Raw genomic sequence first — 17056 nt, forward strand, 5'->3', positions numbered from 1 at the left:
CCGAAGAGGTTTGCTCCTGAGCTCACTCAGATGCTCACAATCTGAGATGCTCACAATCTGTACCCCATTGCCATCCATGGTCTAAGCATATTGCCTCCTTGTCAGTCATCCCCTGCTCTCAAGATGGGGATGGAAAAGAAGAAATGAAACCATGAGCACTGCCTTATCAGGATGGCCCTGTGTATTCCATGTGTTAAGAGCAATGTTCAGGTGGGAGTGCTCAGGCTCTGGCTGTGTGACTTGAGTGGGGCTTTTTTGTTTGCGTACAATACCCCAACATAGAATTGTGAATATAGATTCTGTAGGAACTTTACAAACAGCTAGGGACACTTGGAACTCCGCATTAACAGATAAGAGGTAGCCTAGACATTTCCAGTGACCATGTTTAGGCTCTGTTTACAAATGGTTAGGATCCAGTTGTGCCAACCCCAAGGCTTCAAATATCAGAGTGTGGCCCTCAGAACTCATGGATTGGCTTAAAAATCAAGAGATTTTTTTAAATGGGGGTTTCTCTTTATTTTCCCTCTGTTTATTTAGACCTTTAGGATACACTGAGGACATGTTTTCAAAATTTTCTCTATTACCATGAGGGCTGGAAATGTCCTATTTAAAAAAGGAAATCTCAGATTCTCATGAAATAACATGACTGTAGGAGCTGGGACTTTAAGAAAAACACCAAACATTGCAAGACTCACAATAACCTTGAGAGATCTGGAAATACTTAGGACCTATACATATAATCACCATAAAGCCAATATGTAGTTAATGTGTTTTAAACCTCATGAGACACCAAAAAGAAGACATGAGAAATGTGATCTAGGTACTAGACAGGGGTTGGAAAAGCGATGATGTGCGTGATCCAGTCCCTGTTGCTCAACCATGGTCAAATCTCTTAACCTCTCTGTGTCTCCGTTCTCCGTAAAAATGTATATAATAAAACAACTCTGTCATGGGGGAGGGGGAGGGTTATGTGGATGAATAATTCATGTTTGGAAAGCCCTCTGAGATCCTGAGATGAAAGGCACTGCAAACATGCAAAGCATTATTCTTATTTTATGTAGAAAATCTGCTCCAAAAACTCCAAAAACCTGTATAGTGGGAACAATATGTTTGTTTCCATCACACTAGGTTTGTGCCAAAAGAAAAAGGATGCTATGAATAGCCCATAGATAAATTGGTCCTAACCGTTATCTGAACCAAACTGAAACATAGTCCAGGATTACGATTTGCTTTACAATAAAGTAGCTAAGTTGCCTAACATGCCTAATTTTGTGAGTATATGAATGACCAACAGCATAAACCGAGAACTTCAGCCCCAAAGCACAGACCTGAACCACATAAGCTAGAGCAGGGGTGGCCAACCTGTGGCCCCAGAGCCACATGCGGCTCGTCAGAAGTTAATCTGCGGCTCCTTGTCTAGGCACCGACTCGGGGGCTGGAGCTACAGGAGCCAACTTTCCAGTGTGCTGGGGGGTGCTCACGGCTCAACCCCTGGCTCTGCCCCAGGCCCTGCCCCCACTCCACCCCTTCCCGCCCCCTCCCCTGAGCCTGCCGTGTCCTGACTCCTCCCCGCTCCCCCCCAGAGCCTCCTGCACCCCATGAAACAGCTGATCGAGAAATGCGGGGAAGGAGGGGGAGGTGCTGATCGGTGGGGCTGCTTCCAATCAGCTGTTTCATGGTGTGCAGGAGGCTCTAGGGGGGGACGGGGGAGGAGCGAGGGCACGGCAGGCTCAGGGAGGGGGCAGGAAGGGGTGGAGTCGGGGCAGGGCCTGTGGAAGAGCCAGGAGTGGGAGGCACTGGGAGCGGGGGGGAGGAAAACTGATGGGGGGCTGCTGACATATTACTGTGGCTCTTTGGCAATATACATTGGTAAATTCTGGCTCCTTCTCAGGCTCAGGTTAGCCACCCCTGAGCTAGAGTGACTCCGTTAGCTTTTTAATGTAGTAGGCTGGTCCAGCTACTGGAAAGGGATGTGACATGCAGTCTGACAAGGTGTTATCTAAAAGTTTACTATGTTGTACTCTACTTGGGAAATCCATTTGGGATAGTTTTCAAAGCGTTGTGGGATCCTCTGGAGAGATGACACTACAGAAATGTAACAGGCCATTATCATCATAATTCGCTACTGTGTAAATCTTCCTTGTGTTCTCCTATGTACATCACCCTTAGTTAAATTGCAGGATCGCATACAGTTCTTATTTACACAGGTGTGGAATCTGAGATTAGAGTGCATTTTCTTCCCATAACACATGAAACAAATAGAGAAACAAATAATAGAAAAGTAAGTTATAATCGGACCTTTAAAAGTCAATTTCATCTGTGCATTTAACCATAAAAGCAGCATCTGCTCTGCTCAATACAGGTGTTTTATATCCTTGTCATTAATTGGAGGGGACATTATGTCATCATACATCAACAGTTAAAGTTGGCTAAAGTGCCACTTATCTCAGGTACTATCATTAATCAGATTCCTTTCATCTGGGTGCCTACAGATCCTCTATTAGTAAGTATATTATACAGTGGAATATTTTCCAGTTACTGGTTTTGAATGAACGATTTGGAAATTTAACACATGCAACTATTCAAAGTAACAGCCGTGTTAGTCTGTATTCACAAAAAGAAAAGGAGTACTTGTGGCACCTTAGAGATTAACCAATTTATTTGAGCATGAGCTTTCGTGAAACACGAAAGCTCATGCTCAAATAAATTGGTTAGTCTCTAAGGTGCCACAAGTACTCCTTTTCTTTTTGCAACTATTCAAGTCACTCATATGACACCTGCAGTTCTTGCTCAGGCAAAAGTCCCACTGACTGGTAAAGCCTGCCAGATCAGTTCAGTAAAATGTAATGTATAACTTTTAATCCATGGATACAAGAGGCCAGATAGTGCCATCATTTTTAAACAGACTTATATGGCCCAAGGAAACAACAGGAACAAAGGCATCAGAACCATCTCTGCTTGTCCTGTATTTTAACTGCTCCCAGATGAACCACGAGACACATGTGCTATGCTGCCAGCTGTAGAGTAGCTGGTACAGCCTGAGATGCCATTGATTTCTTTGGAACATCAATTATTAATCAGCAGCCCAGCACAGGAGTAGACGGGAGGTCCAGCAGCATATGTGTTAATGAATCACACATTAGAGCTCTTTCTCTGCACATGGCTTTAAAGGGTGAGGACTGATAAGACTGCAAGGCAGAACACAACATCACAACCTATCCAGGCTGGCATCCCCTCAATGTGTTTCATTTATCTGCAGGGTGGCATAGAGGATTATGTTATGAAAACCAGGGGAAGAGTTATATCCCATCCATCTATCACTGGCATCTTTGATGGTCATAAGAAGTGCATGCTGAAAAACAGCCCATTAGCAATTATTAACTGCAAGAGAAATGTAAGTAAAACAAATTGAGTGTGACATTAAAAAAGTAAAGTATTGAATGGGTTTTCTTTCCAAGAATTACATGAGTCAAGTATCTTATTAAGTTCAAGAGAATTACATTTTACATGCTTCAGCAAGAGACATGTACCCTTTAGAAAATAATAATGAACTGCTTTTTTCGCATTCATTTACATACCTTTGATAAATTACTGTAACCAGATTAGGGAGATAAAATATCTAGTCTATTAATTACAATGATTATTATTTAATGGAAAATGGGATTCTGGGCAACGTGTATGGGAAGAGGAAAGCTTAGCAATGCATTATATGGATGTGGTATTTTATCTTACAGAGTAAGATAAGTGTCCAGCTCTTCCTGCAATCTAAAGAATATGGTCATTACCTGTGCAAGATTTATAAGTATAATTGAGTGTAATATTTTAAAACTATTTGCTTTATTTTGTAGTACATGGAGAACAAGGCAGCACTGCTTCTTTAATTAAACTGTGTAAATTCCATAGTGAAGTTATCTAACCAGGGTTCCATTTGTAAGAAAATTACTTTTTGTATTTAAGAAGTTTGCAAGATGATATTATAAGTACAGTCCTTCTTAAATCATAGTATATATCCTAATATATCATATATACAAGTGTCATGTATATTGCAAAACCAGACCTTCTTAATCTAACTATATATAAAATATATAATTTATATTACAATAACAGTCCTTAAATCTAAAAATATATGTAAATTAGAAAATGCCAGATTCACAGTTGCCTGTGCAACCTTAATTCAGCCCCTGGTGCATCCATCCTGTGCACTGAATGAGGCAAGGTCGTATGGAAAAAATAGCATGTGGGTATGACTGTATCATAATTCATCTTCACAAGGGAGAAGAATTAAGATTACCTAGGCAACTATAAATCTGACATTTGCTAGCTTTCAGGTGCTTGATTTTGCAACCAGAATAACATTCTTTTAACATACACTTTTGTGTGTAATTTCCTAGGTTGGGGAGGGGGGTTATGTCTTGTTAAGGAAATAGGTAAAAACAAATTCTATTATGTGCAACTAACAATCCCACTATTATGCAGCATCATTGAGTTTGAACCCTGAGCCTATAGCACTGAATGCTACCACCTAAACTACAGAACAAACAATATTAGCTGTCAACAGTAGATGGCTGTTACTCCAGAGTGGAGAATGGACCACTAAGTCTAGGTGTTGAGTCCATGGGGTGGCTCTGGGATGAGGCCCATGCATCTGTCCCTCTATTCCCCCTCCCAGGAGGGAAGGTAACTCCTGTCCCAGAGGGGCAAATGGGGAGATATGCTGCTGCAGTTATATCTGGATATGGAGGGATGGTTGTGGAGACCCTGTGGAGACCCGGAGTGCAGCCTGGGACCATGGGACCACTGTGCCCCCTTAACTCTCTCCAGCTTGGGCTGTCTCTCATAATGCTTTGCTAGTGACAAGCAGCAAACCCCTCCAGGCACTGTGATCACTTAGCACAACTGCATATGGAAACCCCACACCCAGCTAGATCACATGAATGCTCCCAGAGCCATTAAGGAATCACACAAAGAAAGGCAGCAGAGCCAAAAAACCCCAGCTCCCAGCCTTGTACCTCAGGAATATACCATCTTGCACTGCTCAACATGGGCAGTGCATATTTATTAATTAATTCACCACTTCATCAATGGAAGGTGGACATGCACCAGCCTTTGAAAAACCTGCGCAGATTTACCACACACTTCAGGCAAACTCACTGGTAAAGATAAACAATTTATTGACTACAAAAGATAGATTTTAAGTGATATTAAGTGATAGGCAAAAAGTGAGAGTTAGTTACCAAAAGAAATAAAATATAAGCACGCAGTCTAAACTCTCAACCCTACTAGACTGGGCAACAACTAGATTAAGCAGTTTTTCTCACCCCACTGGATATTGCAGTCCTTAATATACAGATTTGTCCCTTAAATCTGGGCCAATGTCCTCTGTTGGAGTCTTCAGTCTTCTCAGTGTCTTTGTTGCTTGAGGCATAGGTGGGGGGCAGGAGAAAAGTGGCCGCATGTAGCCACTGCCTCTGGTTTATAACCTCAGTCCCAAGTGCTGGGGAAGCACAAGTCCAGGCATGTCTGGGGGCATTGCTGAGTCTCCAGGCAAGGTTGGGCAATTCCCCTGGTATGGCCTCATGCAGATGAGTCACTGAATTGTAGCTCCCTTGCTGGACAATGGTTGTTGATGGGTTGATTGATATCCCGCCCAGGTGTTGGTTACTTTCCTTGCTGTTGCCTCTGGGCAGCTAATATCTGGCTGATTCCCCAACTTATAACATGTTTTAGTGACAACCATACTACACAATTCTCATAACTTCATATGCATTAATGATATACATATATGGATAGAGAAATGACTTTCAGCTGGTCATAACCTTTCCCCTGATACCTTACAAGGCATGCTTTATATGTAAGATCACAATCATATATAAATGAGGAAAATGGGGGTTACAGGGCATTCCCCTAGGGTACAGAATGTCACACCTCCCCCCTTAGTTTACTGGAAGAGGGATAGTTACAGACAAATTCAAAAGCAGTGTGTGTGTTAGGGTCCTCTTTCCTGGACAGAGCGTCAGCTACCAGGTTTTCTTTTCCCTTTATGTGTATGATCTCCATATCAAACTCTGGCAGGATTAAACTCCAGCACAAAAGTTTGGAATTCATGCCTTTGGTTTTGTTTAGCCATAGCAAGGGCGAATGGGCCATCAGAATTCTAAACTTTCTATTAAAGAGGTAGGGCTTTAACTGCTTGACTGCCCACGCTACGGCATAACATTCTTTTTCAATGACAGAGTAATTTTGCTCCATAGGTGACAGCTTTTTGCCTAGGAAGGCAAGAGGGTGTTTTTTGTTACCTTCCTCTGTCTACATCAGTATAGCACGCAGACCAATGTCAGAGGCATCTGTACACAGTTCAAATGTTTTCTCAAAGTCAGGGCTGGCCAGTACAGGTTTCCCAGACAGGAGTGTTTTTATCTTATTGAAACCCTTTTGGCATGCCTCGGACCAAACCACCTTATTGGGTTAGTGTTTTTACACAAGTCCGTGATGGGGGATACAATGTTGCTGAACCCACACACAAACCTTCGTAATAGTTTGTAGGCCTATGAAAGATTGGACCTGCCTTTTAGTTTGGGGCACAGGCTAATTCACAATGGCTTCCACTTTGAGAGGATCAGGAGATGTTTGTCCCCCTCCAGACCAGCGTCCTACATAAGGGACTTTGGGAGCTCCTATTTTGCATTTAGAGGGTTTTATGGTTAGACCAGCCTCTTTGAGCTTTGACAACACATTTCCCAGATGTTCTTTATGATCATCCCATGAGTTATTGAACACTGCTATGTCAACTGCGTATGCCCTTGCAAAAGTTTGTAAACGATTTGATACTTTGTTGACCAGTCTCTGGACGGTTGCACCGGCATTGGCTGAAAGGTAACATTAGGAATTCATAGAGTCCTATGTCAGTGATAAAAGTGGATTTTTTCTGTGTATCCTTATCCAGCGGGATTTGCCAGTAACCTTTAGTTAGATCAAAAATACTGAGGTATTTGGCTTTGCTCAGTACATCCAGCATGTCATCAGTCCTAGGCATTGGGTATGCATCTGGTAATAGCATTAAGTTTTCTATAGTCCACACAAAATCTTATGGTGCCATCCTTTTTAGGGACCAGGACCACAGGGGATGCCCAAGAGCTGTCTGACTCCTTAATTACTCCCAGGTCCAACATACTGTGTATCTCAGCACTGATTTGCTCTTGCACCTTGCCAGTGGACCTGTAACGTCTGGAAGGGGGTGTTTGAGCCCTTTTGTAAGGATTTTGTGGGTTAATGTGTGTTTTTCCTGGGTTGTTGGAAAATATCTCACTGTATCCTTGCAGCACTGATAAAACTTCCCCTCATTCAGGTGGTGTTAATTCCCTGCAGATTTACATGCTTTCCATGGGTGAGACGTCTTGGCATTTAGCCATTAAATCAATGAGGGAGTGTGCCTCAGTTTCCCCATCCTTGCAACAGAACATGTTTACTATGACCTCCCTGCTGTGATAGGCTTTAAGCCTGTTCAAATGTACAAGCTGTGGTACTGCATTCTCATGGGGCTTTTTAACTTGATATGTGTCCTCATTTGCCACTTCTACTACCTCAAAGGGTCCCTCCCAAGAGTTTTACATCTTATATTTTTTCACAGGACTTAACACCATTACCAAATCTCCTATTTCAAAAATACGCTGACAAGTATTTTTGTCATACCATGCCTTTTGTTTGGACTGACTGTCCTGGAGATTGGTTTGAACGATGTCCATCACGTCTTTTAACTCCTTCTTGAACTTCTGAACATATTCAGTCACTGGTTCTTCCTTTACCTCAGTGTTTCCCTCCCAGGAAGCTCTAATGAGATCGAGGGCCCCCCTTACTTTTCTTCCATACAAAAGATCAACATTTCCACTAAGCCATTGGCCTGTGGGTGATATGGGGCAGTAGTAAGCTGCTTCATCCCGCACAGCTTCCATAGTTCATTGAAAAAGAATGTCATGCAACATAAATATAGGGATTACTACTAGCTCCCTTCATTAAAGAGCCATGTCTTTATTTGAAAGCTTATCCCTGTGGTATGCATGGTAAAAGTACAAGGTTAAGGTCCTGAACGTTTTTTTCAAATTTTAACCCAACTGATTATTCAGATGAAAATTTAAAGCTGGATTTTATCCCTTCACTCAAGGCCACGAAAAAGCCTATGCACCCCATACGTCCTCCGAATAAGGCATAAGCTTCACATTGATCTTCTATACAATGGCAAATTTCACCTTCGCTGAATTTCGCCCAAGATATTTAGTTTTGCAGTTTACGAACTGGATGATAAAAGTTCCAATAGTCACACATCTGGCTGAAATGCCCTTTGACAGAGGGGGCAGGCAGTTGAAACATTGTCCAAAAATAGCAGAATAAAGCTTTTATATTATTAAAATTGCTTATCAGGGTAGCAATTTTCTGAGGCACCTTTCTTTTTATTATACAGTCCATCCAATTGCTGGGTAAAAAATAGTGTTCTTACCAAAGGCCCTTTTGACAAGTGGTTGAACAAATCCTCTGTTGTCAGAATGTGTTGTATCAATTATTACAATCTGGCCTTCTGCTTCCACCTGGTCATTTGCATGCACAATTAGCATGTTTACATTCTCAGTCATGGTATTTGTGGGGATGAATTAAGGACCTGAATCTCCTCTCACTTGCACTTGTGTAAATCAGGAGCAATGCTACAGAAAATTGCTCTTTAGTGACTGGAGCTGGGTTTTTTCTCATTGCAAGGTATATGCACTATGCAATTTCCTTTTGCTTTTTATTTCTTTGTCAGGGGTATAGAGCTTCTTTGTTGGGGTATAGAGCTTCTTGATCTTTGGTTGTTTCTTATATTTACAGTCAATCACTGGTGTTTACATTTTCACGTTTTCTTCCTGTTTTTCCCAGATCCCTTCCCTGTCTCATCTGACTTCGGAGCTGTTGCCACCTTTCTTGAAGACATTCTTGTGTCTCACCTCTTCTGTTCACACTCACAGTTTCTATCATCTGTAGCTTTGCTTCCTTAACTTCCTCGGGCATATGTCAGATCACCAGTCATTTCTACATGTTATTTGTTAACAGAGCATCCCTCATGCTGTGATTGACTGTGATGACTTATACACACCCCGCAGCCTTTCCGTAGCTCTTGCTTTAGCCAGATCAGGAAACAATGTAGTGAGTAACCTCTCCTCTCTCCATCCTGAGCTGAGGCTGCTTTTCTCAGCCCTGCAGTGAGCTGACATGCATTCGTTCTCAGTTGTCTCTTGCTGCTAATTTCACTCACACATCTGGCAAAAGACGATGATCACACGTATTTTCCAACTCTTTTAAAGGCACTAGCCTTGCACTCAGTACAAAGGTAGATCAAGGTTATTAAGGCTCATTACCATCTGGCAGCTGTCTGGTGGCCTGTATAAAATAAGAGGATGGTCTCAGTCCTGTTCCTCATGCACTTGATTCTTCATTTTTAAAAAAAAAACATCATAATTGACACTAACTACCTTGTTAGCAGCCTTAGCAGAGAGGCTGAGGAATGAACTGAGGTGGAAATCTAACTACCCTGTCTCACTCAGAGGTGGGTCCTTGCAACTCAAGGTAGATTGGTGAAGCTGTTTGCATTTTGCTTCTTTTGCTGCCACTTTAAAAGAAAGACACTGGCTCCCAAGGCTTGTAGGCCTCTGTGGAAATCACTTTGGGCCATCTCCTGAGTTGTGGCTGGTAAGTGCTCAGCACAGGCTAGAAAGGGGGTAGAAAGATGCCAACTTTCAATGCCTTAGCTCAGTTAGGACTTCTGTAAATGGCATTGGCTGCCTGTGGACCCATGGGACTGTTCCAGTAGCCGGCAATCACTAGGACAGCAGGACACTATGGTCAGTACCCATGCACTGGAGGCCAGGTGGTGTATGAGTTCCAGGTCATCTGAGGCTCTCCCAGTGTTGTGAGGTTCCACATACAGTCAGGCACTGCCAGAGCAGAGCAAAGCTGTCACAATGTGGCTGTCACAATGTGGCCATGAAGTCTGTAGCCAAAATGGTAATAGTGGGAACACCCCCAGCAGGCCCACTGCCCACTTCCTTCTTCTGGCTTTATTTTTCTTGGTCATCCAGGATATCCTTCGTTGCCTCCTTTTCCTGCCTCCCCCTTCTACCATCAAAGGTTCTTTATCAGAGCAATTTCCTGCCAACTAAGGGAGGCTGAGGGTGGCTCTGCTTTACAGATTCTAATATTGTTATAGGGAGATGTGCGGGACAAAGGCAGGAGTAGACAACAAGGAGTGGCATTGGCGGTGGAAAGTAATGGAGGGGAGGCTGAGGATGTTTGGTTCATTGGAAGAGGGTTGTCACTCCAGCCATAAGTGGCAACAAGGAAAAATATCACAAAGATGAGAAGCATAACCCTACAGCTGTAAGCCTTTGTGAGAAGGAAGATGGTGGAGGCATCAATGGTGATAGAAAAAGAGGGAAAGGGAGAGGGTTTCGGAAGAAGGATGAGGAGTAGTTTTTGCTATGTGCAATTTAAGGAAGTGGCAGGACATCCATGAGGAGATATCAGAGAGGCAGGAAGAAATGTGTTCATCAACAGAGAAGGAAGCCTGAAGATTGTATCAAATTGACATAACGAAGCACATTCTATTTTGTATTTCTGTAATGCCTTTCATTCAAGAAAGCCAAAATGCATGACAGGAATTGATTAATTAATTAATCCACACAACATGAGATAGGCAAACACTAGCATCCCCATATTTTTACAGATAGAAACTGAGGGACCAAGAGATTATGTGACTGATTTACACAAAGTCACAAAGTGAATCAGAAGCAGAGTTGGAACAGAATCTAAGTCATTGACTCTTGGGGTCTGATCTAATGCTTATTAAAGTCAATGAGAGTCTTTCCACAGACTTCAGTTGGCATTTGTCAGGCCCTCAGCCAGCCCTTCCTCTAGCTACTACACAATGTTTCTCTCTCATGAGATTGCAGCTCTCCTCATCTTTAATATGGTTATGTGGCACCAGGGAGTGCTCTGTCTTGTTCTAAATAGTCAGGACCAAGATGGACCACTGTATAGTCTGACTCAGAGTGTCTATAAGAAATACCTCCACATAAAAGATGTCGTCAACAGACAGCTGGGGGCTGACATGTGAAACTGCAGATTTTGCTTTGGCCATTCCTAGATTTTAAGCATGGGTTGTTTATTAAAAGCTCCAGTACCCTTGAAGACAGGTTTGCAGAATAATAACAACAACCTGTCAGGTCTTATTACTCAGATATTTCACAGCAGAGATTTGTTATATTAAAGGGAACTGATATTACTTATGTCAGGTAACTGAATTATAATTAAATGCTATGTAGATTGTTAAAAATACTGTTATGGTATTAGGGAAACATAAATGATAACATAAGACAGCCCCATTACAGAATTAGCTTGCTAGCACTGTTTCCCTTTGATTTGTCATTAAGTAGAACAACTACCTGGTATCAAACACCCACTTCCTTTTCTTTCTTCTGGTAGGCTATTCATTATAAAGCAGGAAACAGCCCTTCCTGGGAATTTGCATAGCTGAAAAATAGAGGAGAGATAAACAATGCAATACTTTTCTGCTATTGGATATTGCCCAGTCTCTGTCATCAGTGACAATATACAACAGCAATGTGCTAGTGTCTGAGACTTATACAGTGACCCTCAGCTGAATAAGATTTTGTTGCTAGATATCAGGCCAACCCTGAAGATGTTGGCCTCTATTCAGAGCTGTCCCAAGCTGTCTGTTGCAACTCGGGGTGGGAAGGAGAGAAAGGTGGCTCAGAGCCACCTTTATGCTTTCCCCACTCCTCAAACAAGTCAGGGCAGGGACCATGCCTATTTTACTTCATCTGTAAGGTGCCTGGCACACATTTTAGTGCTGCAAAATTAATAATAATAATAATTTGCACATCCACGTGTGCACTGAGGGATGACGTAGTAAACAGAAAGTAAAGAAAAATGGACCAAAACCTGCCCTTGATTACACCTGTGTCAATCCAGAGTAAATCCATTGAAGTCAACACATATTTACACCAGTGTAAATGAGAGCAAAATTTGACCCTGTATTTTTAACAGTAGGTTAACTGTTAAACAGTATTTTTTTGACCCTGTATTTTTAACAGTAGGTTAACTGAGTAGTAACTGCTCAGCTCCTTTCTTCATTCTGGTCACTCACATGCAACAGCCTGCAGCCAAACCAGGATGCTATAGATTATGAATTTGGACTATGGAATGCTGAAAGCAACTGCTTATTCTTTGTTCCTTCTTGTACCCAACAAAGATTCTAAATATATTATCCAAAGGGGCAAACACTTTTTTTTTACTTTCTTTCATTTCTTAAGTTCTGATCTTGCTTCTGATAATAAAGATGCTGCTTTAATACCACCCATGGATAGAAATGACTATAACCTCACTTCTTCTCTGTTACCAACAATAAAGTGCACAGTAACTCTTTACTGTACGCTTGGATCTGAGTTTATATAAAAATTAATCTGAAGATCCAGGATTCATGTATTGTGTGGACTTGGTTAAAACAATCTAAACTCATTCCTATTGGACTTCTTTAATGCCAAGCAATTAAAATGTTTATTGGTCATATTAGTCATGTTTGAATTTAGACTGGTTCCTAAGATAAATTTTCAATGCATTAATCCACTCAGCAATCCAGTCCCTAAGGACATTTTAAATGCTTTCAAGAAATTAAAAGCATGTTACGTTATCCTTTAAATAATAAGAAACCTTAAGTTGTTCTACATCCATTTATATACCACACCAAATTTGCTTTGGGTTGATGCCTGTTAATTTTCATGTAAACCAGATGCCTAGAAACGTTCCTTCTTCCTTTCCAAAGATCATCCCATAGCATTTACTTTACCTTTCACATGCAGCACACTCAGAATTTCTGTGTAAAAATAATTGGGGAATGTAAACCTAGCAGAGGTGTACCAAATGGATAGTTCTCATAAATATCCCCTTGTTTGCCCCAAGATGAAATTACACAACTTCTGCCTGTAAAGGCACCTTTTAATGATTCTTCCACATGCAGAGATTCACCATGGAGCAGATTACACCAGTCTTATTCATGCTGAATGGTACCTTCCTCTATCAGGAGCTCCACTGATTTGTAAGAGTGTCAGAATCTGACACTGGTTTTGTGGCAAAAATGGCAGGCTTTGTTTGCTTAAGAAAAGTTACTTTTTGTTCTTGTGAAAAAGATCAGAAGTGAGCACACAATTTGTGAACACAGGGAAACCTAGAGTATGTGCACTGGACAGAGGAAAATATGATTTTTTTCAGCTATAAAATTACTCTCTTTCTCACATTATCAGGTGATAAATTGTAAAGCCATATTATAAACTGCAGAACAGTCTCTTTATGGAAAAAGTCCTTTAGAATTTAAATTAAATCAAAAGGGTTATATAGATATTTGATCGGGTTCTACTGGAAATTATGCTGAAAGCCTATAAGGCTAGATGCCCAGTCTCTCTGAAGCCCTTAGTGCCACTAGAGTGGTGTGAAGGGGACTTAAAACTCCCTTAAGTCACGAGCAGGGGATTCCCCTATAGCAGAGGAATCCTAAGCTGGCATAGCCAGCCCTAGGTGAGTCCCTTCTAGCCCCCTTTGCCCCATCCCTCACAGTAGGGGACATTCCGAGGTAGGCAGGGGACATGAGAGGGGCATATCAGAGGTGGGAATGGTTGAATGAAAAAGCCCCGTGGGGGCTATTATGTGTCAGCACATATAGCAGTTTCATGAGGCTGCTCTAACTTGCCCTGGAGGTCCGGCCACACCCAAAATCAAATGGAGAGAAAAGTGGCATACAGCCCCCTGTCCCCCAAGGTCTGCCAAGCACTGCTCTGCCACATCTGGGATTTATAGAATTTAATACACAGCTTTAAGCTTTCTCTGAGGTTTTCAGTTTAGTCTCCCAAATTTGGTAATTTGCTTGTAGCTCATGTGTGATAACCTAGAGAAAAGTTGTTTTCTATTCACCTGCAGAGGACTTTTCCATAAGAGAGGTGATAAATGACATTAGCATGCACCTTTAACTGCTTCACCTGTCCTCCACTCACTAATCCTTCTCCCTAGAATTAACCAACCACTTCAACCGTCTGGACACTTTCAAACAGCCACCATTACTCAATTTAAATATACCAGTGTTTTATTTACATTTAATTTGTGTCTCGACAATGCCTAGCATGAGTCCCTCCTCCTGGTTTCGTGTTTCTACATGTTACTGCAGTACCATGAAATAATAATAAGTAATGATAATAATAATTCTTATCTTTCTTCCCTAGAGTTCTACAGGAACCTAAGAAATGCCATGCCTCCTTCAACTATTCCAGTAACCTGTTTACACAAATGGCCCATTATAATAATTTTGAATTCTGATGCCTAATGGAGGCCTAGAAATGAAACTTTATGTCACTGGAAAGGAGAGGATACAAAGTCTCAGTGGTCAAAGCACTTACTACTATGATGCCTGAGGTAACAGACTTTAGAGTTTTGATATTTTTAGGTAAGGAAAAGCAATTGTAGGTTGTTTATTGAGCTTTTTATGGCTCCCTCTGATCCCTATACAGGCAGAAGGATAAAGAAAATAGCCACATAAAATTTTAAAACTCTCTAAAACATTCCTGAGGTAGATTTCTGTAAAATATTTGGCACGTACAGAATCCAAGGTGGTATGCTCTGGTTTGGGATGAACTGTGGAAGTCATTTGTGGCTTATCTGACTGGTCGCTGCTTCCACAAATGGACCCTCAAGGGAGACTCCCCAACTAGGATTTCAGTGGTCCCCCCAAGACCTGGGGGGCTAAATATGTCTCACACCAAGCATCTCTCTGACCTAAGGTGTGACAACGGTAACCATAAAAGGAATATAACGTATTAGTGCAGAGGGATAGCTCAGTGGTTTGAGCATTAGCCTGCTAAACCCAGGGTTGTGAGCTCAATCCTTGAGGGGGCCAATTAGGGATCTGGGGCAAAAAAAATTGGGGACTGGTCCTGCTTTGAACAGGGGATTCAACTAGATGATCTTCTGAGGTCCCTTCCAACTCTAATATTCTATGATAACAGACAAGACAAGGCTGAAGGATGAGGTCTTGAGCACAGCCTTGGCCTATAGCAGTTATGCTTCTATCTAAATAATAAATAAGTTATAGACAGCTCACAAACCCTAGGTCACCCTTCAAGGAAATGGTAACCAAGCAGACGTAACAAGAAATAAATAAAAATAGTAATGGTTTTAACAATAAAACAAACATCATGGATGGAACAGGATATACTAAATGTATCGGGGGGGGGGGGGTTTGGTTATATCTCAGCTTACAGTTGTCAGTTTAGAATATAAATTGTCTTGCAAATGGACCTTATTTGCTTGCTTATCTATAAAATGCATAACACCCATTTTGATTCTGTATCAATAAATAATAACAACCATGTGATGGGGCATTCACTCCCATCCTATTCCTGAAAGGGTGAAGATAGGCTAGATGGGCCAATTAACCATATAGGCTGCACCTGGAGGGGAGCCAGGGCTCAATATTACTTAATTAAGGATGCAGCTCACCTGGGCAGAAGTAGGCAGGGCTTGTATAAAGCTAAGAAGTTGAGAACAGAAGAGGGCTGCAGGGAGAAGTGGTCTGCAGTCACTTCCTGACAGGAGGGAAGTTTGTTTGAGATTACAGGGTCCAGCAAGAAGCCAAAGGGGGAAGTGGCCATGGGAAGCAAAGACAGTTCGGACAGGTGGTAAACCCAGAGATGCCAGATGAATCATAGAATATCAGGGTTGGAAGGGACCTCAGGAGGTCCAACCCCATGCTCAAAGCAGGACCAATCCCCAGCTAAATCATCCCAGCCAGAGCTTTGTCAAGCCTGACCTTAAAACCCTCAAAGGAAGGAGATTCTACCACCTCCCTAGATAATGCATTCCAGTGCTTCACCACCCTCCTAGTGAAAAAGTTTTTCCTAATATCCAACCTATATCTCCCCCACTGCAACCTGAGACTATTACTCCTTGTTCTGTCATCTGCTACCACTGAGCACAGTCTAGATCCATCTTCTAAAGTGACCTGGCCAGAGGCCCAAGTCACCAAGAAGGCGACCCTGAGTGCTGGAAGGTGAGATTAAGACAACGGGCTGAGCAACTGTAGGAACGGGCGTGCTAATCCCCAGATGAGCAACGAGAAGGTGTGCCAGCGGTGAGTACTAAATATCCCACCAAACCTGAAAGAATACATCATTCTTTGAGCCAAAATAGGGGTTTATAGACAGCTGGCTGCCTAATTAAACTGAATGGGCCTGGTTTGCTGTTACCTTGTATCTCGTTTGGCCATTTCACTGGAGTGAAAAGTGGGTGTTAAACACTATCATTCTGTTCTGGTTACTTTTTACACTTTGCACTCACTGTGTACTGGTATAAAAGACTACCAAAAAGTGCACATGTTTTTTCAGGCCTGGTCTACAAACCAGCTCTATACTTGTATAACAATATGTCAGGGGTGGCCAAACTTACTGACCCGTCGCATACAACAGTTTGAAAGCCAGGGCGTGCCTGCTGGGAGTCAGGGCTTCAGCACCTCGGGAGGTGCCTGCCAGGGCTTGGAGTTTCAGCCCTGCTCCTGCTGAAGCCCTGAGCTCCTGCAAGCATGTGTTGTGGGGCTGAAGACCCAAGACCCCATTCCCCACTGGGCAGAAGCTCCTACCATGCTGCAAGGCAGAGGTGCCGAGAGTCCCCCTCCCCCCTATCCAGTCTGGTAAATGGATAATGGGGGCGGGTGCTCTGCAAGCCACACTTTAAATGTGAAAGAGCCACGTGTGGCTCACGAGCCACAGTCTGGCCACCCCTGCAATATGGTATAATGGCTACAAGTGTGATTATTTTACCAAAGTAGTTTCATTAGTACAACCGCTAGTGTATACACAGTTAGGCCTAGGTAAAGGTGCCTTATACCAGTATAGCTTATTGCCTTGTACCTTCATACTGGTATAAACTGCACCCGTATTAGGGAGGTTGTACTAGTATAGTTGAAGTGGTAACA

Source organism: Lepidochelys olivacea (assembly GCF_965140295.1).
Source record: "Lepidochelys olivacea isolate rLepOli2 genome assembly, chromosome: 5".
Taxonomy (NCBI): Eukaryota; Metazoa; Chordata; order Testudines; family Cheloniidae; genus Lepidochelys; species Lepidochelys olivacea.